This window comes from Erpetoichthys calabaricus, chromosome 4 (assembly GCF_900747795.2).
Source record: "Erpetoichthys calabaricus chromosome 4, fErpCal1.3, whole genome shotgun sequence".
NCBI lineage: Eukaryota > Metazoa > Chordata > Cladistia > Polypteriformes > Polypteridae > Erpetoichthys > Erpetoichthys calabaricus.
This window is the reverse complement of record NC_041397.2, coordinates 267,179,357-267,202,148: the sequence shown is the minus strand read 5'-3', so window position 1 is coordinate 267,202,148 and position 22,792 is coordinate 267,179,357.

Here is a 22,792-nt window from a genome sequence, read left to right as displayed (position 1 = left end):
TTGGGGCAAAATAGGGTGCTGGCTACGGCCGGATGTAAACTCCGCCCAGCAGGTAGTAGAACAACTAGCCTGCAAAACCTTTGTGAAAGCCCTCCCTGACAGTCTCGACCAGCAGATCTGCAAACAAGTTTACCTCACTATGGACTCGCTGGTAGAGGTGGTGGAGCATCACTGGGCAGTCTGCAAGACGGAAGGGTCAGAACATCTCTCTCGCCAATCCAGACAGGCACGTGTAGCAGCCCCTGAGCCCAGCAGACAAAGCACAGACACTCCGATCAGGAAAAAAGAAAAATTGTACAATCCTCCCCGTTATTTCAAGTGTGGGGGGTTGGACACATATTCCCCGCATGCCCGACAGTGGAGCCAACAGACTGTTCAATCATCAATGGAGAGAGGTATTGTGCCCTGAGTAACCCTTTGTCTCTGCAGTGTACAGGGGTAGTTTTATTAAATGGATTGTAGCAGTAGGGGGCGCTATTGCTCTCTTGAACCCTCAGGTACCACGCCAAACACCAGGTAACAGTCCAAGACTTATTTATTTTATAATAATAAAGTGCACTAAGCACCCTCCACTCCACACTACTCATATAATACACGAAAATCAAAATCCAATACTCAATCCTCCATTCCCAGACACTTAGCCACCCTTCCTCCCAGCTCAGCTCAGCATCTGGGCTTTCCCAAGGTCCTTTTATATCTCCTGACCCGGAAGTGGTTCCAACCCTGCAGTCCATGATTCCTTATCACCTCCGGGTCAGATAAAAAGTCCTTTTCTTCATCCCGGAAGCACGTCGTTCCTTCACTTCATGTGACCAGAACGTACTTCCGGGTTATAGGGCATGTAGCATTCCCCAAGCCTCCCTACAGTGGCTCCTGGTGGTCCCCATGGTATCCAGCAGGGCTGTTTATAAAAACTACATGGTACATGAGGCCCTGCTGGAATTCGGGAAAATTCCATGCTGCTGGGAGGGCTCTGGCGGCTTGGAGGTGTGGGCTGGAATATATGGCCGGTCATCCCTCACAGGATATAGAGTTACCGCTATGTTTGATTCGGGGAGTAACATTTCCATTTTTGCTCGCCGCTATATGTTACTGCGACAGTGGCTAAAAACTAAGACCAGTATAAGATGCATTCTATAAAACCGCCTCTTTTATTATTATGTTGGACGTCTCCATGAAACAACTGATTGTAGCCGTCTTACCGGAGCCGCCATATCCCTTTATACTTGTGCGGGACTGGTCTAATAGTATTAGCAGTAATAACACTACTGCTCCTGATAGAAAAACGGGCTTGGTAATGAACGGGGAAACGACTGATCTGGCTGCCTCCACACCGTGTCCGGTGCCCTCTAGGACCCATGCGTCGACACAGTGTGATGGAGTTGACAAGCCCACTGTCCTTCTGGAAGTTGTCACAACGACCGGAGTTCCGCTGTGGCACGAGACTCCGCCCATTGAGGTCGAGCGAGATCCCATTCAAGACTTGCTTATTTTTAACAAATTTGCAAAAATCTCAAGTAAACTTTTTTCACGTTGTCATTATGGGGTGTTGTGTGTAGAATTCTGAGGAAAAAAATGAATTTAATCAATTTTGGAATAAGGCTGTAACATAACAAAATGTGAAAAAAGTGATGCACTGTGAATACTTTCCGGATGCACTTTATATATATATATATATATATATATGAATGGAAGACTTCGGCAATCCGTGAAGCGCACAGCTATGAAAAACTCTTCTTCCTCCACAGTTGCATCAGGCACGATGTAACTCCGAGATGCTTAGTCACCTCCACCCACCACCCCACAGAATGTATTGCTATATATTGCCTTTGATTCTTGTAAGTCTAAGCATTATCCTCTGATGAAGACCCCTGATAGGGGTTGAAAGCTCAGGAATAAAACTATTTTATGATACGTGATTCGTTTTTTCTCCCTTCGTGGATCTCCAACTGCAAATATATATATATATATATATATATATATATATATATATATATATATATATATATATATATATATATATACACACACATATATTGTCACACATGCATGCATAGGAGGCAGTCTAAGGGCTTAACTGAGCATGAGCTACACAGTCAGGGGTTGATGAATCACCCTATTGCCTTTTCTCCCACTTCCATAGACGTCCAGAAGGGAAGTCCAAGTAAAGTTCAACCTACTTCTGGCACCAGACCACGCCCTTCTGCTGACCTCACTTCCGCCCACATCCTGCCTTTTCCTGCCAAGCATGTATAAAGCCAAGACCTCCACTCACCCAAATCAGTCACATTTTGACTCAGTCTTTTGATTATGACAGTTGTGATAATACATAGTGTGGATTTCCCAAAATTTCTTCTTTGTTTTGTCTTTTCATAATATATCTATATATATAATTCTCTAAGCCGCCGCCAGAGCGGGCAAGACACCCATGAAAGCACGCAGGAAGGAGCCACGCCCACACCCATGAAAGCACGCAGGAAGGAGCCACGCCCACCAACTCTAAGACCATTGGATACGACGAAAACTTGCAGAGCCATGCCCACCAACTCGGACGCGACGCCTCGGAAAACACGCCGTCATTTCTGTTTGTCTGTGCTACAGTCCACATGCAGCTCTGAGCCACGTTGACTTTTCGGTTACGACGCACGACCGCGTGCAACATCGCAAACTGTTTTACACACTACATACAGCAATTTGCATCCGCAACAAACATGCGTCTTCTTAGATGGTTCTGCAGGAACACGGAAAACGTTTCCCCGCCCACCAACACTCTTTATTCCCCGGCCCGCGTCCAATGCATCCACGACAAACATGCGTCTTCTTAGATGGTCCTGCAAGAACACGGAAAATGTTTCCCCGCCCGCCAACGGGCCTGCGTCCACCCTCACTTTCTAGGCATTCACACTGCCTGCTCATGTGCCCGGACACAACAACTCACCGATCACCCCGTAAGTCGCTTTCGACTGTGCTAGGAGTCCACATTCACCTCTGAGCCACGTTGACTTTTCATTATTCTTTTCGGTTATGACGCACGCACCACCATCGCAAACTATTTTACACGCCATGGTCTTAGAGTTGGTGGGCGGGTCTCCGTGAGTTGCTCTTGCAAGCGGGCACATGACCAGGCGGTGTGTATGCTTTGAGAACGAGGGTGGACGCGGCAGGACCATGCAAGAAGAGGCATGTTTGTCACGGATGTGAATTGCTGAATGCAGCGTCTAAAACAGTTTGCGAGGGGTATCCCATGGGATCCTTAAAACAGTCCTTTAAAACTGAGGTTAAAACACAATGAAGGAAGCAGTCTTTAAAAACCAATAAGCCGTGTGCCTCTGTTTCATTAGCATCTCACCTGCTTCACCGATGCAGGCCCTGCAACAGTCAAGATGCTCTCTCAGCAGCTGACATCCACTATAGGCTGCAACAAAATTATGAAAGTACGGGCGCATTTGTTTCACACAAGCTGTGTGTGTGGGTGGGTTGGTGTTAGTTAGTTAATTAGTTACTCGAAGGATTTCAAGATTTAATATGCACAAGCGGTAACACTGCAAAAGCAGCCCAAACCAGAAAAGACGGCTGGCAAAAAGTGGGCGACAAATTAAACGCGTGTGCATTGTACTTACTGAAAGCAGCGTTATGGATTTTGCAAATGCTCATTTTTTTCCCTCTGCTTAAAAAACATTTAAAAAGCGGCGTTGTTACTTTTCTTGGTGGCTTATTACATTACGGATGTTTCACATGTTCATTTTTTCCCCTGTGAAAAGTGTTTCTCAACTGTGACTCCGGAATATCTCAGTACACAAGCTATATTAAGCGTCAACAACGAACACTCGCTACACCTTAATCTACAAGTACTGACACTTACCCTACCGAAAGTAACTTTCACCAGCGTGGCCTTCTTCGTCACAGACGATCCCGCTTTCAGTCACGGACAATTATATGTTGCTCTCTCCAGAGGTCTATCTTTTCATTCACTCACAGTGGTATCCACAAACCCACCCCATTTGGATAACTGTGTCGTTCAGGAAGTGTTCACTCATCAATACATAATTATGCGGCATATGCTACAAAGCGCGTTGGCTAGTATATATATAATATTTTAAAGGAGGATGTGGATGGAGTGAAGACTAAAGACCCAGCTAGGTTAGTGGGTGGTACCTTGTTTCTCCAGTGTGATTGGTGGCAGTGTTTTGGGGGAAAATATTACCTGGGCATATTACTCTTTGGTCCAGGTTGGATTACTGCAGACCTCCATGGGAAATGTAGTTGAAATGGGCATCCTGGTCGGGAACTTCAGGAGGGCAGTTTCCTTGCCTTCATTTGTGTGACGCAATGGTGTTTCGAAGGAATGCCTCTCACCTACAAGAAGTATTTTCAGATATTGCTTTAAAAGAAGTCTGTTCTCTTATGAGTCATAATTTAGAGTGTAGCAACACAACTCTCATCTGGAGTAGAGGAGGAGGAGAAGGAGGAAAAGCTTGTATTAATGCACTGTGAAGAAAAGCCTGTGGTAATTAGGGAAAATAAAAAGTCTTTTGGATATGAAACATGAAACCTGAAAATAGTTTTTGTTTACAATCATAGAGCAGTTCTATATAAGGCGCATAACTCAGTGTAGAATATCTATTGCCATTTTCTTCACATACTGTATATGTTTAAAAATATTAGATTGGCTTAAATGTTCAATCTATATTGTTTTAGAATAATATTGCACACATGCATTGTACATTTTAAAAAATTGAATCACTTTTATTATTAACGTTTTACTAAATTCTAACGTGGTGTAAACATTGTAGTTATATTGTATACAGTAGATTCCCGCGAAGTCGCGGTTTAGAGTTCACGGCCTCGGTCATTCATGTATTTCACCTTAGAACCTATCTAATAATTGTTAGCAGAAACCACAAATATCCTCCTCAATTTTTATGGATTTTTTCGTGGTAATACTGTACTGTAGAGAGAAAAGGAAACAACTGTAGAGGAAACACGGCTTGGGATGGTGAAAGTAGCCAAAAGAATTTGAAACTGCAACTCCCAGCAGTCCCTGCAGTGGCTCTGATTGGTCTTCTGCTGAGGGTGCTGGGGCTGTTGGGGTCAAAGTATGTCAGCGCAACTTTTAAAAAGGGGGTCGGTGACCAAAAGCAAAAAAAAAGTTTTTGTAATTTGTGTTTCAAGTTTCTGTCTCTCTGCCTGCCTTCTGTTGGGTTACCTGTACTTATTCGTTTTGTCCTGGATTGTTTCGTGTTTGCTGTCTGGATTGTCTGCTATCTGCCTGTGTACATGAGGACTATAAGTGGATTCATGGCCATCCTGCAACCCGCTCCTGAACCCGTCTTCACCATTTCAGGAACTAGCGGTAGGACTATCTTTACATTCCCATTCAACGTGCGGATCTCTGGACTATCAATTTTCATCATTATATTTCATCCGTTGCCGTTTTTCATGAACTTTTTTTATGATTTATTGTGTGTGTTTTGTTGGTGCTTTGTTGTATTTAATATGTAATAGCTGTAAGAGGAACAAGGGTGGTATCGTTGTTTTCATTTATTTCATTTCATTCTTTATTTGCTGTTTGATTACCGGTTTGCTTTGTTTTTGTCTCTGTGAGTGCATGCAGGTCGGGTCAAGGCTGGGTACGTCCCTAGAATCTCCCATAAAAATAAATAAATCACCGTCTTCTCGACAGTGTGAATCTTAGCGGCACTGGACCGCTACAGCATTATTTATTTCTCCTTGATGCTGAATGACTGTGATGCATCTCCAGCTGAGTGTTCTTGTGTTTTCCGTTTTGTTCCTCTTAACCCTTAAACCTCCACAACCAGCTATAGTCGTTTCCCAGTGCCATTTGTGAGCACGCAGGAGCTGATGAGTCAGTGTCGTACATTTGTTGAGCACCCAGCTCATGACCACTGCCAGCCCCTTGTGAGCAGGGTTTGCTGAATGCACCCCTAGAAGACACGGAAGCTCCTCAAAAAACCCCTCTTAAAAAACACTGATAGACTACTTCACATTGCTCCCTTACTTGCTGGGCTTACTTGCGGCTGCTCTGTCATGTGATATGCTTCTCGCGCAACACTACGCATACTTAAAAGCCTGAACAGCACCTGTCCTTTTTGACTGATTGCTTTGTTTCTCTCTCCTCCCCCAGACATCCTCTGCTCTTGTTGGGGGTCCCACTCCCATTGTGCTCCCCTATGATGTTTGTCTATTCTTTAATCGAGAACTAACTGCATACTGAGCTTGTTTTACTTCTGAAAGAGACATGTTTGTTTGAAGTGTTTGAATAAAGTTCCTGTCTCTACAATCTCCTGTGTTTCTGTGCAATTCTGTGACCCAAGCGTGACACACTGCAGCCTCACTGTCTCTGGGATTGAGCTGCTGCACTAGCCTGCCAGCGTCAACGTTTACCTCTGTGTGCTTGTGTGCTGCCAGTTCAAGCGCAGTTGGCTCGGTGATTTACTTAATTTCATCCATGGTGTCAGTTGCACCTTGTGAATATTGTTCCAGTAGTTTTTTAAATAGTTTTTACAGTTCATTAGCAGTGTGCAAAATAATCAGTGTTACAATAATTGTGATGGTCCTTTGCATAAAACAAAATGTTTTCCATTAAAATTTCACTTTTTCTTTGTGAATTGTGACGTTTACTTAAAGTGCAGCAAAAAAGTATTTGGCGTCCAGGGATGCATTGACCCTCAAGTATGTGGCAGTTTAAGGGTTGTAAAAACATAAAATGATGTAATTGAACAAAATGTATGTGTGTAAGTACAGAAAATAGGACAGAATGATCAAACTTATTTGTGTTTTGCGTACGTGACAAAAAGCATATATACTTTCTGTAAGTTTTCTTTCAATGATGTGTGTGACAAGAAAATGTACCTTTAGGGTAAAAACTTTACCAATTGGAATAATACAAAATGAGTCAGGACGCTATTTTTATTGCTTACGTGGTCTACAATCAGGAGACTAGAAAAGCTATAAAAGAGCAAGGACATCTGCGCTCGAGGCAGATGAAGTGCGGTGTCCTAGGACTGTATTTCTCTGTCATTTTACCCTTGCCTGGTATGTATCAATAAAAGGTTTTTACTAATTTTAATTTTCTTCTCTGTCTTCAGTCACAAAAAGTGTCCACAGGGTTAAAGCCCCAAGATGCCGCCGAAACACCCTGCGCATTCTAAGGCTTCTGGCAATGAAAACGCGCTTGCATGAATTACAATACATATAGCGGTAACATCGGTATTTTACATTCTAGCACTGCGGGAGACATAGCAGTACAGTATACAGGTTTACCTTTACATTCTTTATTTTTAGGTAATGTTTTAAGCTCAGTTTGAAATTAAATGAAAGTGTTTTGGGGGCATATTTAGGGTTTAAACTATAAAAATAGGCATTTTTTTAACCACATCCAAAATTCGCGGTTTTTCACAATTTGCAGCTGCTCTAGGAACGTAACCCCCGCGAATTTTCAATTAAAACAAATCTTAATGATTTTAATTTTGTCGACATTTTAAATGGTTCCCACAGACCCGAACACAATGTAAATGATAATAGTGAATTTCACAGAAACGATCCATATTGTTTAATTTGATGTATGACACTACATGATGGCAGAAACCCTCCAAACTTCATAATGATGTGTATTATTTTGTTTGATGTATTCTTTTTCCTTCTCATTTTTATTGCTTAATTTTTGAATGGGTCCTTGACCCGAAGTTACTTTCCGGGCTTTGCCGAGACCTTCCAAAAGTATTTTTACGAAGTCAGTCCTGATACTGAGGTGATGTTACTTCCGGGTCTACAACTGCGGGGATGTATGATGCTGTGGCTCTGCAAGTGGATATTATTGTGTACAGCAGCTGTCCTACTGCTTGTGTTTTATTTCCAGCTCTGGGCGTGGTTAAATCATTTGGTACAAAGTCCCATCTCATGAGACGTGAGTTCTTGATATTTTTTAGTTTATCATTTAAAAACGGAATAAGAATCTGAAAATCTAACAACATCACATTAAAGTTTGATACATTCTGAAAAGAATGATACCAAACATATATATGTAGGTTTTAAAATAAGACTGATTTAAAGCATGACAAAAAATGTGAAGCACTTCCGTTGCACTTTTAGTCTTAGGATTTTATATATATAAATTTATATATATATATATATATATATATATATATATACTTTATCTAGCATGTGTGCACATCTATGTAGGCAACTAACAGCATACATCCAATAAAGCAGTTACTAATACACTAATATGCTAAAGTAATCAGAGATGTTCTGGGGTTCACAGCAAAGAAGGGGGTCCTGTGTTAAACTGGTTAACAGTGAAATACAAGCCAGCATTTGTGTACAATTTGCTGTCATGCTGGAAGCCACTGCAGAAGCCAAGAAAGAGAAAATCTTCAATATTTCACTATTTTATTTAACCCCGTAAAATCAAATGGCAAATGTATTATTTTTAAGGATAATGAAATGAGACAGGAAATAGGTATCCAACCAGCTTTTTATTTGTTCTCTTGGCTAGAAAATATTGCTCTTTTTCAAATGTCTCATTTTATTTTTCACTCATACAGATGGTTTCAGTTCCCCTGCAATATAACTAAAGCTTTACCAGCAACAAGTTATTTTTCAAAACTTTTTTGGAAATTAAAACCAAAAATGATTTCCCTTTGCTTGCCAAGCAAAGCATTTTGCAAAATTAATGTTCAATTTAATGTGGTAGATTGAAAGATTTGTCAGTTATTTATAGTCACATTAGAGGGTAGGCAAACAAAAAGTCAATGGTCCTCTTTTGAAAAATGTTTAGCAGTTAGTAACATAAAAGCAGTAGAGAAGGTAAAGCTTAAAGGATAAATAAATAATAAATTACCAGTATGCTTAATGGACTGAGACATTTTACTGATATGGTGCAGAAAGACATGCATTTTTAGAGTCATAAGAAAAAGCAGAGAATAACAACAGTTCATTGATTGTGTCCAGTGCTCCTTTGTGTGATGTTACTTTTCACAGGAAAATTCTCAGATGAATTCTCTGTTACTTTATCCTAACTTTCTCAGAGTTATGGTAAGTTTTAGGAAGCCCAGTCTATGTTTTTATTGAAATTAAAATTTCTAAAGTTACACTAGGGCAGCTTTATAGCTTTTTTTGCTTGTGTCTTTGTTTTCTTATGCACAGATAGGACTGAAAACAGCCTCCGAGTGTTCAGCTTATGGGACATGGTAAAATGAGAAAGTGCTTCTCAGAAGTTAATGAATTTTACTTCTGGATCTGGCAGTGGAATTAGCTACCCATGGCTTAAGATTAAGGGGGCCCAAAGATTGAATGCAACATTTTTGTGCCTGGCCTACCTCTTCCTATGCATAACATTAACAAACAATCTAATGTGTGTTAAAATAAATAAAGAGTATTGAGAGCTAATGAAATGATACATGCATAGTCATATTTTAACACATAAAGATCTGTGCCACTATGCACCCCAATAAAATATTTCATAATATAATTTCAATACATTACAAGCACTCATACACACCCCTGTACTCTGTATTAGAGTTGCCTGTCAACCCAGTAAGTTTAAACTTTGGGATCTGAGAGGAAGCTGAATTACTAGGAACAGCCAATGTTATAATAATAACAATAATAATTTAATTACATTTGTATATTTTCCTTTTCTGACTTACTCAAAGTGCTTTATGTAGACAGTGATGTACCACTTGAGCCACCACCAATGTGCACAAATGGTTAATTATTCAGTACTCCTACATTAGTCCCATCAGCAGTCTGCAGTCAGGAACTGAATTGAGATGAAGGCTCACTAACAGACACAGAGAAAAGCCAGTGGCTCAGAGAGAGATCTGGTAGGTAAGTAATGGTCCTTGGTTATGGAGTTATGTAAGTGGTAAAGATATTGCTTTGTACCAACAACGCAGCAGCTTTGATGGGCAGGCCCAGAGAGTCCTCAGATTTTTGCAAGTGTAGTGTATATTCTGATATGATTATTCCTATATTATGTGTCTCTTAGTAAAAATTACCCATTCCTTATTATTTTCATTTAAAGAAATTCCTATAGTGGCCAAAACTGAGCAAAGTTACAAGCCACTCCTTGGCTTAGGCACAGCAAAATATTTTCCATTATTTTCAAATGCACTCTTTTTTTATGGATAATTGACTGAAAATAAGATTTTCTTACCCTAATATACTTATGGCAAGCAACCCCCACCATTTTCTGAAACCACTTCATCCTGTAAATCATTGGAGCCAGAGCTTTGGCAGAATCTGACTCAAAGGCTGAATTAGACACCAGTTCATCACAGACCACGCTGGAGGAAACTGGAGTCCTTGGAGGAAATCCATGAGAACTTATAGAGATCAGGCAAACTCCACCAACAAGGCACCCTAGCCTGGAGTCAGACCAGAGACCAAGTCCAAAGATACCCATTACACATTCATGTGGCAGCAGACATTAACGTAATCATTGTTTTGTGCAACCAATAATGTTATTAGGTGTCAAATGCTCCACTTAGAATTATTTTGAAAGAGAATAAAACGAACCATGTCAGAAAACATTAAAAGCAAATGTCATCATCATTTGGAGGTTTGAGAACACTCACTACAAGTAATCGCCATGGATAGTTGGAATATGGAGAGAAAAACAAAATTCTGATTTCTGATTTCCACGAAACAATTCAAGATATAATCAGGAATATATTGCCTAAGCTTTTTTGGGTTAAACGGCCTAGTGTATCTTCTTCTGTGTTTAATGATTATTAACATGTAACATAAAAATAAATAAAAAAACCTTTCATAAATGCAGACTCACATTCTCTATCAGCAACCAAGGGTTGTGTTTGAAAGAAATGTGCAGTTTGATAAACACTTACAATAATACACGGGTCAATTATTTTCTCCCTGAAAAAATTTTGGTGATTATGATAGACTTCCGTACTTCTAAAATTTTTATTTTTATACTGTATTGAGGATTTGTTCTGTTCTCTGCATTGTATTGTATTGTATTGTATTGTATTGTATTGTATTGTATTGTATTGTATTGACCCCCTTCTTTTGACACCCACTGCATGCCCAACCTACCTGGAAAGGGGTCTCTCTTTGAACTGCCTTTCCCAAGGTTTCTTCCATTTTTCCCTACAAGGTTTTTTTTTGGGAGTTTTTCTTTGTCTTCTTAGAGAGTCACGGCTGGGGGGCTGTCAAGAGGCAGGGCCTGTTAAATCCCATTGCGGCACTTCCTGTGTGATTTTGGGCTATACAAAAATAAATTGTATTGTATTGTATTGTATAGACTTTGAGCTGAGGACAAATATAATTTCACATAGGAATCTATGATAACATTTAATTAACTTTTATCATATTTAGTATATTAATGATACTGACGCACTGCATTAGTTCAAGTGAACTAAAAATGTTTTGCTGCTTATCTTCATTTGTACTGAATATCTGATGCTTCTCATTTTTAGTGTCACAGTAATCGGCCATCACTGATAGATTCCACTTGCCCTGCTACCACTTTTCCATCATTGTACTGTCCTGGTCAAAACTTTCACTATATGTGTAACTGGCTGCACCAAGATTAGTAGGTATGACATCCAAGTGTGAATACAGAAAGTTATTCTTTAGCAACATGTTGCAATTCATGGTTTTGCCTGAAGCAGGTTGTCGACCAGATGGACATTATGTGGTGCTCTATAGTTGCCAAGAAAATTCTCAACATCCTTGAGTTCCTTCCATACAATTTCCTAAGGCTTCAATAGAAGATATTTCAATCATTTGTAGTTTACGGTGTATCTGTCTTGTGAACCAACAAAAATGCCTTCCTTTATCTTGCCGTCAGTTATTCATGGAAACATCTGTCTCAGATATTGAAATCCTTAACCTTACTTGTTCATCACTTTCACAATATTTATCATCAGTCCAAGTTTTATATGAAGAGCAGGCAAAATATTTTTGATGGGTCGACAAATGATTTATGCTCCACACTCTTCTTTCCTGAGAACCAAATCTTAAAGAGGAGCAAAATGAGACTTTTTAACACAGGTGTCCCATTCACAAATGAAACAACAGTGCTTGATATATCCAAGTTGCATTTCTAGCAACACTGCCAATACATTTAAATCACCTCAAATATTCCACTTGTAATTGTACTTTATATGTGCACTTACAATATGAGAGCAAATCAAAATAACAGACAGTCGCAATAAAATTGCAATAAAATGGTAAGTGATAGAAAAAATTGAAAGTGATTTTTGTGATCAGTAGGCCACACTCCATAAAATACACCCAAAGGGTTTTAAAAGCAAAATCTTTGTTGTCCATTGACATTGGCCAATACATATATGTTATATATATACACACAGTGTATATATACTGTATGTATATATATATATATATATATATATATATATATATATATATATATACAGTGTATATATAAGCCTATGACAATCAAAGAAATGCTAATGGAATTTGGAATAGAACATCATTGCTCATTGCATACATTGCTCGGTATATATTAATTTCTGATTCTTACATTTAAAGAATTGAAGCAGTCATACACGTGCGCTTGAAAGGGAGGCTAAGGGCTTAACCAAGGGTGGAAAACAAGCAGGTTTTTTCGAAGTAGACTAACCTTTCCTCTCCTTCTCCTACAGATCCCCCGAAGGGAAACCAACATAGAATACTTCCTGCTTATTTTACCTAACCACACCTCCTACCAAGGTCACTTCTGGCCTCAGTTATTGCGCCCCACCTCTTCCTCCCTGGCTATTATAAAAGCACAACTCCTTTGCGTTTAGTTGTCCCTGTTTTGGACACGGAACCAGATGTTGCTCTGGAGCCATTTGTTGAAACTTTGAGTTGTTTTGCTTTGTACATTATACGAGCGGTTCCCCAAACCTGTTTCTGCCTTCTTTGTGTATCTTTACAATATACAGTATATATATTTTTCATATTTACAGTAGAACTGATCAGCACCACCAGATGACCTGGATATAATTCCAACTTTTACCCCTACTGCTCTGACATTTTAAATAGATAAAAAGACTATCAAAAAATTAGATGGATAGTATTGTGAGCTTTGTTTGTTTGAGTCACCTAAATTTTCAAACCTGCTTAATCCTACTGAGGGTCAGAGAGAGACGTAGAACTATTGTATGAAAAATAGACAGTTCTGCAAGTGTATAAGGCTCAGATGATGAACACATCTAAAATGTTGCAGAAATTAATGTCTTGAAAGTAACATCCAAATGCTTATAAATGGCCTTTGAATTTGATGCTCAGGATCACTCTACTGTTTCAAAGGCTGGAGTGCACACTATACTGTTTCACTTGTGCATATTCCATTGAGAGTAGCATTCAGTGTAAATCTCACCCACTTTATCATACCATATCTAGGCTAGAAGATGTCAATAAGGGAATATTAAGTGTGACACTTCCTGTTTTGGAAACCTGTAAAATAAATAGCACAAGTGATATGTAATATTGCTGTAATAGGTCAAATATAAACCAGAAATGCAATTAAAATAAAAGGTCATCGTGATATAAATTATATAAATTGCAATTCAATGCAAGCACACTGCTAGAGATCCCAGGAAAACATGGAGCTAACATATAGGAAAATACACAACAGCTACAGAATGATGTAAACGGAAGCTGCTTTAAATCAGTCTCTTAGCTCTGGGAGCAAACTACATTCTTGTTCACTTGTAGTTCCTGTTAGGCTCCAGTCAAAGCACAGCTACATTGCAGAGAGAGGGACCTCCTGTCCACACAATCTCTGTGAGATGTGATTTACTGCTGTGTGTTGCATGCTTTATTTACTACTTTTTGCTTCATGAAATTAAACCCAGAGGCTTTGACACCAACATGGGTCACTAAAAAAACATTTGTTACCTGAACTGCATAGGACACAAGAGGAATCTTAAATTTATAGTAGTGCAAGGGTTATTGCACCCAAGTTAAAAATACACTTAAATACTTATACGGCTATGTTTTGTAAAAGACTGCCTGTTATTAAAACATGTATGATGCATTCAGCAGTGAACTCATGTTTATTGAAATGATAACTTAGTTATGTAAGTGACAGGAAATTGTTTCCTAAGTGTGTTGGTTTTTTTTTTTATTTTGGTGTAGAACAAATACATACAAGGGATTTTATCATGAATCTATTAATAATTATAAAAACATAATATACAATATATATAGTGAAGATAATTTAGTGTTTTTACTTTTTCCAAAATTCAAAATGAGACTTTTATTGGGGATCAGCTGATATTGACTTACATGTTTTCACAAGCTTGGCTGGGGAACCCAACAATATAAAATGGCTGAAGACAGGGACGAGCCATGCTGGAATTACGTGTAGACTGGAGAAAACACAACAATCTTTGAAGAAAAAAATGTTCTTTATTGAATATGATTATACTATGACATATTTATAAATCTAGAATAGCTCCTTTATGAAACTGATTAATATTCTGTCATTCACAAAGTCTACTGGGGTCTTCTTTTATATTTTGATAGTAGTATGAGTCATGCAGTGTGTGCTTCACATACCTAGTAACACAAAGCATACTAAAGACCAGATATAACATATGCTTCATGATTTTAGAAAATGAATTACAACAGGATATAGGCTGGCAACTCCAAAAAATATCCAGAAAAGGCCAAGGATATTCAAGTAGTAATGGGACCTGACATCATGTGTCAGTGTAATGAAGTTATTTTAATTTTTTCTGATCCTCCCATCATTTGCTTCATAAAATTATTCAGGTTTGGGTTTTGTAGCAGTTTAGGCTTTTGATAAGTATTCATAATTTTAAATATGTTTGCACCATTTCTGATGTTATCTTAGTTTTCAGTGATGCTGCTTTTTTTAGCCTTTTGTTGTAGTATTACCATGGTAGTGAATCAAATAGACGTAGTGTGTAATGTCTTTGGTGCAACAGGATAAAACTTCAGTGCTGATGTCTCATCTCTGTCCAGGATTGTGGATAAACTCTCAAAAAACTTTGTAGCAAAACTCTGTTAAAAGATTTCACCTGTATAGAACTTTCAGCGGTGTTTCTTAAGTTTGATTTTTAGTTTACATTTTCACTTAAATGACAGAGTCTCAGATTTTTTGATTGCTGCTTGGTTTTTGGTAATGTGCTTAGTCCTGGGGCCTCATGCATAACGCTGTGCGTAGAATTCACACTAAAACATGGTGTACGGACAAAAGCAGAAATATGCGTACGCACAAAAAAATCCAGATGCATAAATCTGTGTGTTCGCCAATTTCCACGATCTTCCGCTCCATAAATCCCGGTCAGAGTGAAAAATAACACACGTGCATGCGCCTGCCGCCACTCCCAAACTCCTCCCAGAATTATGCCTCTTTGAATATGCAAATCAATATAAATAGCCCTTAAGCTTAGGGTTCTGTGAAAAGGCAATGTCAAAAGCACGGGGAAAATAGAAGAACACCAAGTGGAGGCAAGAAAAAACGTACTATTTGATGTAACAGTGGTATAAACAACAAAAGGAAGTTGATCGAGTGTCGGAGAAACTCGAAAGCTCAACTTCACAAAGTCGCACAGTGCTGAAATAAAAAAAACGTCAGATATCAAAGTCGCTGTGAAAAAGCAAGTCGTAGCCCACCGTCTGAGTGTCATATGAAAGCTTATTAGGGTACAGATAGAAGAAAAAAAATAGGCATGCAGTGGAAAAAAAGCATGAAATATCAACTTTAACCTCGAAATTTCCACTTTAAATCACAGTTTATTTTGTCATTAAAGTAGAGCATCATAAACTTCACCTTTAAATCGTTTAATTTACTAGTTTCTCAAATACCATCGTAACTAAAGTAGCACGTTAAATGCTTTGTTTTGTATATGTTCTTCTATGTTGCCCATGTGTGTGAATCACTATGTGCTTCTTAAACAGGCTTTCTCTTCCTCTGACAGGACACAGAATCCATTACATTCGTTATTTTACAGCTCTCTGAATAATTAAAATACTGAGATGTATACTTGATATCATTTTCATGATGATAGGAGTTAAAGCATGTATTAAACATGGGAACACGGTGGCACAGTGATAGTGACGAGCTGGCACCCTGTCCAGAGATTGTTCCTGCCTCCTGCAAGATGCTTGCTGCGCCAATTCCTGCCCTTCCTTTTCTTTCTCCAAGTACCCAATCGCCACACAATCAGCTCAGTAATAGACGTTAAGCCTTCTGTAAGCTTAGAACGCTGATTCTTCAAAACTTTTAAAGAACATTGAAATATCTTCGTAGTACATGTTTAATTATTCCATTCATCTATCCATCCAGTGTCGTGCCAGCCCCAGCAAAAATACAGTGTGAAGCAGGAACAATCCCTGAACGGGGCACCAGATCGTCACTAGCACTGCGCCACTGTGTCCTCACATGTTTAATTATTAACAATATGTATTATTTAAATGATGTTAACATTTTATCTGTATAATGTAATAATCATATATTTTCTGCATTTCGTCTTAAAAATGATATCGTCATCATATGTAAATATGCACTTTATAAAGTGGCTCAGGTTGTGCAATATTATAACTGTATCGCAAGTTTATAGTGAGGTGATTGTACTTATAAGTACAAACAGTTCTACAAGGAGCATTTGATGGACTGATTGATTGCATTTATAGTTCTTGGGATGAAACTGTTTCTGAACCGCGAGGTCCGTACAGGAAAGGCTCTGAAGCATTTGCTGTTTGACAGCAGTTCAATAGACTGTGCACATGGCTGAGGCAGTGTATGCTTGATGCTGTACACCGATAATTCTCTTTCCGATCAGCTGCTGTAGAGCTGTGATTCCACACTCAGATACAGTGGGATAAATAGTGGTGGTGCATTGAGAGAAACAAAACTAAAGCAGCTATGGTATTTGGAATAGTTTGGCCATTCCGTGGACGATTATATTGTTACAGGTTAATTACAATCAGATCCCATAAACTAAATAACAATATGCGGTTAATTTCAGTGTATTTGATAAAGCCGCGTCAGGGATGTGGATCTAAAAAAGAAAGGGAAACAACACTGGAACAAAAGCACTGCTTTGACGCTGGGTGCTGCCAGTTTGCAAAACTGAGCGGAGAACTTGCGTACGGCAAGCATTTAGCTGGCGTGAAAATGTGCATGGCTTTACGCCAGTTTAGGTTTTATATATTGCGATATGAGAGTGGAAACGGGCTTATGCAACATTTTTGTGCATATGCACCGTTTATACATGAGGCCCCGAGCACTACACCTTTAATTGCTAGTGGTCCATGTAATGTTTTAGCTAGAGTTCCGCCCCTGGTTTATATTTAAATTTCTTTTTTCTGCCTTTTCCATTGAGTTTTCAGCATTGTTCATTTTCTACAGCTGTTTCTATTAATATTATTTAGTTGATATAGTTAATGAATTATGGTTATTTTTGTTATTTGTTTTTCATCATTTAATTATTATTTAGCTTCTGTGTGTCTGACTGTGTTTTACTATGTTCCTTATATTTTGTGGGTAAATCAACAAGAGGCAGAACCACCCTTGCTGTACCATTAAGTGAGTTCCTTGTGGATATATTTTGGAGCATTACTAATTCTTCTTTCAGTTCTCCTTGTTTGGAGATGAACCCTCTTGGTTTCCAAGGGTCAATATGCCCTGAGGTGACCCCTATTTTGTTGTAGGCCATTTAGAATTCTGGCCTGTTTTGTGGATATTTTGTGCTACTGTGTGGAACTAGAAACAAAACAGATCATCTATGATAGAACAGTCAGATTGTGTGACTTATCCAGGACCACATGATGTTATGATGTTGTGGATGTCCATGGGAGATTGGTGGATCACCATTAAAACATAATAAAAAAATGAAGCCAAAAACAAACAAAACAATTGCACTCCTTCAGCTATAAAGCCTGACAGCTTCTTGCATTTAATTTTTTTCTCACTGTTATGTGTTACTTTAATTTAATGACTTCTTTTCCAAATAATTGTGTACATCGGGGCACTGCTTGATTGTATATGTAGGTGATTAATTGATTATCTCCTATTTTAAGTTTCTATTGCTACTTTTTGTTAACTGTTAATATCCTTTGTTTCATGCAAAATTAACAATGGTTTAATTGTTAAGAATAAAAACTTTGTTTTCTTTGCCTGGTCATTTTGCCTCTTTCTGTACTGACCTGTTTGCACTCTTTTAAATATTTCTGCACTGACATAATCATCAACTGATTATATTTCCCCTTCTCACAATAATCTTTAGATGTGAAGTCTTATAATAAATGGTATCTCTTGTGAACGCAGAGAAAACATGCAAACAGTGTCAGGCAATTGCTTGCTGAAAACATCAAGGTAAAAACTAAAAGCTTGAATTAGACAGCAGGGAGATACAATGAGATATTCAGGCAAACAGGATCCATTATGCTCAGGTGAAGGTGGAGTACTCAAATGGCACCATAATTAGTCATTTATTACTTGAAGCTGAAAGTAACTGGAAAGCAGAATTATGCACTTCCAGTGTTTTAGACAGGATTATTTTAAAACAGCTAAGCTGTACAGAATATATTTTTTTTATAAAGGAGACATCATAAGATTCCAAACCTACTGAATGATGTTTGCATACTGTGGAGATGTGCTTCAAGTCCCTGTTCATAGTCTTGTTTTCACTGGAATTATTTTTGTGGACTATTGCTATTTTTATGCTTGATTTTATGAATGCCTTCTTGTCGTTATTGTGTATATGTCTATTTGTATGTGGGCTGTCATTTTGTTTGTCTGGTCACTGTGAAGTTGCAAAGTTGCTAGGCAGATGATGCATATTCATGAAATCATGAAATATAAAGTGTGGACGCTCACATAAAACCAACATCTAAACTTTCTAATACAGTCTAATAGAAGAAATGCTTTCAGGGCATTTGATATAGATTATATGTAACTTAAAATTTTGCTGTAGGTTTTGGGTTTGTTAGTTCAATAGAATCCCTGTGTACAAATCTAGCAATGTCTGAGCATCCTAATTCTAATCTGTTTTAGCTAAGTAGCATCTCACCCTCTCAAAAAATTATTTGGATTAAAATAGTCTAAATATTCAACATATTTACCACAGTTGTCACACACCATGACTCAGATTCCAAGAAGTACAGATATACATCCTTTAAAGGAAAAATAAAAACAAACAGGCTATCTTTCCAGGCACTACAATGTTAGCTATTTCTTAGGAGCTAATTGTTGCAGGCAGGTGCTCAACTCTGTCTATGAAGGCTCAACTTGATAAAGCAAACCATTGCGGGCTCAACCACAAGTCCTTAATCCTCGGTGCCTTCTCTGGACTAGCTTCAGGACTTGTTAATTTATAATGAACCTATTGCTGTTTTCTTTTTTTGTGTGTTCATTCCCTTAAAACTGCAAGCTTTTAAAATTTCATCCCCTGTGGTTTGACACTTGTCATTATTTTCGTAAAAACCTACTTTTTTCTGAAACTAGTATAACAGGTTTGTGCTATGCCTATTACAAACGTCTCGCTATATTTTAATTTAAAGGCTTCTGTCAGTGAGGTGAATGCCTGTTGCAGTACATTCTTTATAAAAAAAATAATAATAAACTGTTAACATGCTCAGAATATAACTAGTCACGACTGTAGTAAAACAGGTTAAGTGACTCTCTCACATTCATAAATGGTGGCCTCCATCACTGTACCCACTGGACCACCACCACTGTCATAATTTTGTGACAGTAAGCCAGCCTGCCATGAACGTGTTTTTATCGACAGCATTGTACAAAAAAATAAACCTGACATCCTGCACAGTGTGAATTACTGCCGCATGTTGCTGCTTGGGAAAGTTTTGATTGCCCCTTGACTCTCATCGGGATAAAGGAGGTACAGAAATGATAGACTGTACAATGGGTAACTGGAAAGACTTTTTTGTGTTGGAAATTACCACTTTGCATTTTATATATAGTGATGCATCTCAGTTCAGATTTATAAGTAATATTTTTAATCCTTATATCAAAATACCATGTCCATTTATTATTTTATTAGAATTTTTTGAACTGTTTCAATAATATTCTTCTTAAACTTTGTTCATAAGTTGTTTTATTTACGGTATTTCTTTGTCTAAAAGAAAGGAAATTAAGCTATAAAGGGACTCAAAGTCCCATAGTAATGGTAAGTGAATATTTCATGTTGAAAAGTTTTTTCCTGCTTAATTTTTGTCTGGCACGAGTTTCCCTTTGCATAATTTACTGGTCGACGGTTGCAAGGCAGGGGGTATGAGTATGAATCATATACAATGCTTCTGTAAGATCATTCATTACAAAAGTCTGTGCCGGGGCAGGAAGGAAAGAAGGCACAGATTGTTAAATGATCAATCTCCTAGCATCTAGCTGTTAAGCATTTACGATTTAGAACTTAATGAAGGCTACATGTTAGGTTCACTTTCTCTACTAAAATCATCATAAGAATAAATATGTGACCAGTCTGGTATGTTTTTAAGCAAACAAAATGAAACTTTTGTGATATCTCAATTGTGTATTTTTAAAATTAATACTAGGCTGACATGTGACTTGGCAAATAAGATGATATTTACTTTAAATGTAATTTGTAATTTTAGAGAGAAAAATAGAAATAAACGTAAAATTGATTTTATTAGCTTTGGAACCCTTTGAGAAAATCAGCTCTAAAACAGCTTTTGTCTATTCATCGCTACCTTGGTCAAAATGCCCATTTTAAAATAATAGTTGTAATACACCACAGTTACTTTAGTTAAGTTGTGATTTATTTATTTATTTTACAATGGCTTTTAGCTAATTTTTGTTTAATCTGAAAATACTCAGTTCTTATTATTTTTGCTCACTGCTCAGACCTCGCTGGAATCAGTCCAGAAGATTTTCTCTTGCGCTGTTATGTCTTTTTTATAATGTGGAGACTCATATTGCACATGATATAGTATTACAGCTGAAGCCAAAAGTTATCCAGGAAAAAAAAATGACTGGAAAAACTGACTTCAAAAAAGTGTAACATTTAATATTTATCTCAGAAAAGCTACAAGAACCTTCTAAGTCATCTTTTAGGTAAGAACTAAATAGGAATACTTGGTCCCCTATTAGTTTTATGAAATGCTTCTACATACTGTACTGCTTTTATTTTATAAGTCCACTAGAACTTTGGAGTCTCTTTTCTCAGGTTTATTTTTAGGTTACAGGACTTTGCTTCAGTAATCATGTAGTTATTTCAGTATTTTTTGTATTTGTTTCCTGATTTCTTATGTAATGGACACCATTAAGTAAATGCTACCAGACTTACCAGGGGAATACCTGAAGCAAGTCATGGACTACTCAACCCCAAATTTAATTTCTTCTAATTTAATTTATATAATTAATGGTGGAAACATGGGAATGTCTTATAAACCCCAGGTAAGAAGAAGAAGGGTGGCTGGACTACCCCTTTAAAGGAGCCCTGAGCATGTGGTAGTTTTAAGCTTCAATCAAAATCATCTTCCCATTTAAGGATGCATTCACTAGGGATGTTATTTGAGGAATAAACTGTGCTTTGCCTAACCCTGGGGACAAGAAGATCTGTACAGTTCCATCTTTGGAGAAGGAAGATCTGCATTACCTCACCCACAAGATATCCTACAGCTGTTTTTCAAAGAAGATCTACATGATCCTGTTCAGCACTGCTGCAAGATCATGGCACTGAGAATGTCTCCAGCAGCTCAAGCTTTAGCCCCTGCTTCTGATACCAACACCTGCAGCCTGGGAAGGAGAACAGGAAAAGTGGCAGGGAGACCAGGGACTGGTTTGTGTGAAAGGACCCACCAAGCTGCTCTTCCCAATCACAACCTCTACCATTATACCCTCCTCCACCTTTCCATAAGCCATGGCCCACCTGAAGCCTGCAATAATGCTGAAGTTGAAAGAGATGGAAGTGTTGTATATGTATATTAGCTTTTAACAGGAAGACTATGCTGGAGCCGGGTTTCACTAAGGCCAACACCATGAGTATCCAGTCTTTCACAGCACCCTTTTTCTGAGTTACATTCATACCTGTAACTGTATGTGCTACTGGAACATGGTGAAAGTGGCAAACACTGAGACCCATACTGCTCACTTTTTGGTGAACTGCACTAAACAGAGAAAGGTAGTTGAAAGTTTCAGCAAAATTACACTTGATAAACATATATAGTATTAGATCAGGTTTTATAAAATTCATTTTATTTTATAATTTTCTAATATAGTAGCTTATAACTAGGTTCACAAGCACATGTAGACAGGACTGGATTGACCTTTCAAGTAACTGTGCGTGGACAGGAGTTGTTCCACTGATCTACAACCACATTGCACCCTTGAGACTAAAGTTCATCTATCAGAGTGAATCTCGATTCGATTTCCACAACATAACATTTCCCAGGGATGTTGGGGAGTTTGACCTCTTGGTAATTGGAACACGCCACTTTGGTCCATTTGGTATCTTTAGAAAGGTTCTGCAGTAGTGTGGGACACAGAGGGTGCAGGTGGATGCCATTTGATTCATGTATTTGAGAAGTGAGAGTTGTATTGATGTAGTTGCCATTAGGTCAGGACTTTTCAATGTAGGAGTTGGACTACGTCAAATGTGTGGTTTGTCTCCTATCCTAGTCATGATTTTCACGGACAGGATATCAAGGTGCAGCATTCTCAGCACTGCATTCACTGTACCAGCATCCAGTCTGGGACCACAAGGATTTAGATCTCTTTAGTTCACCTACAATGCAATCTTTGCATCATACGAATGAGGAAAACATAAAAATACAATCTCAAAAA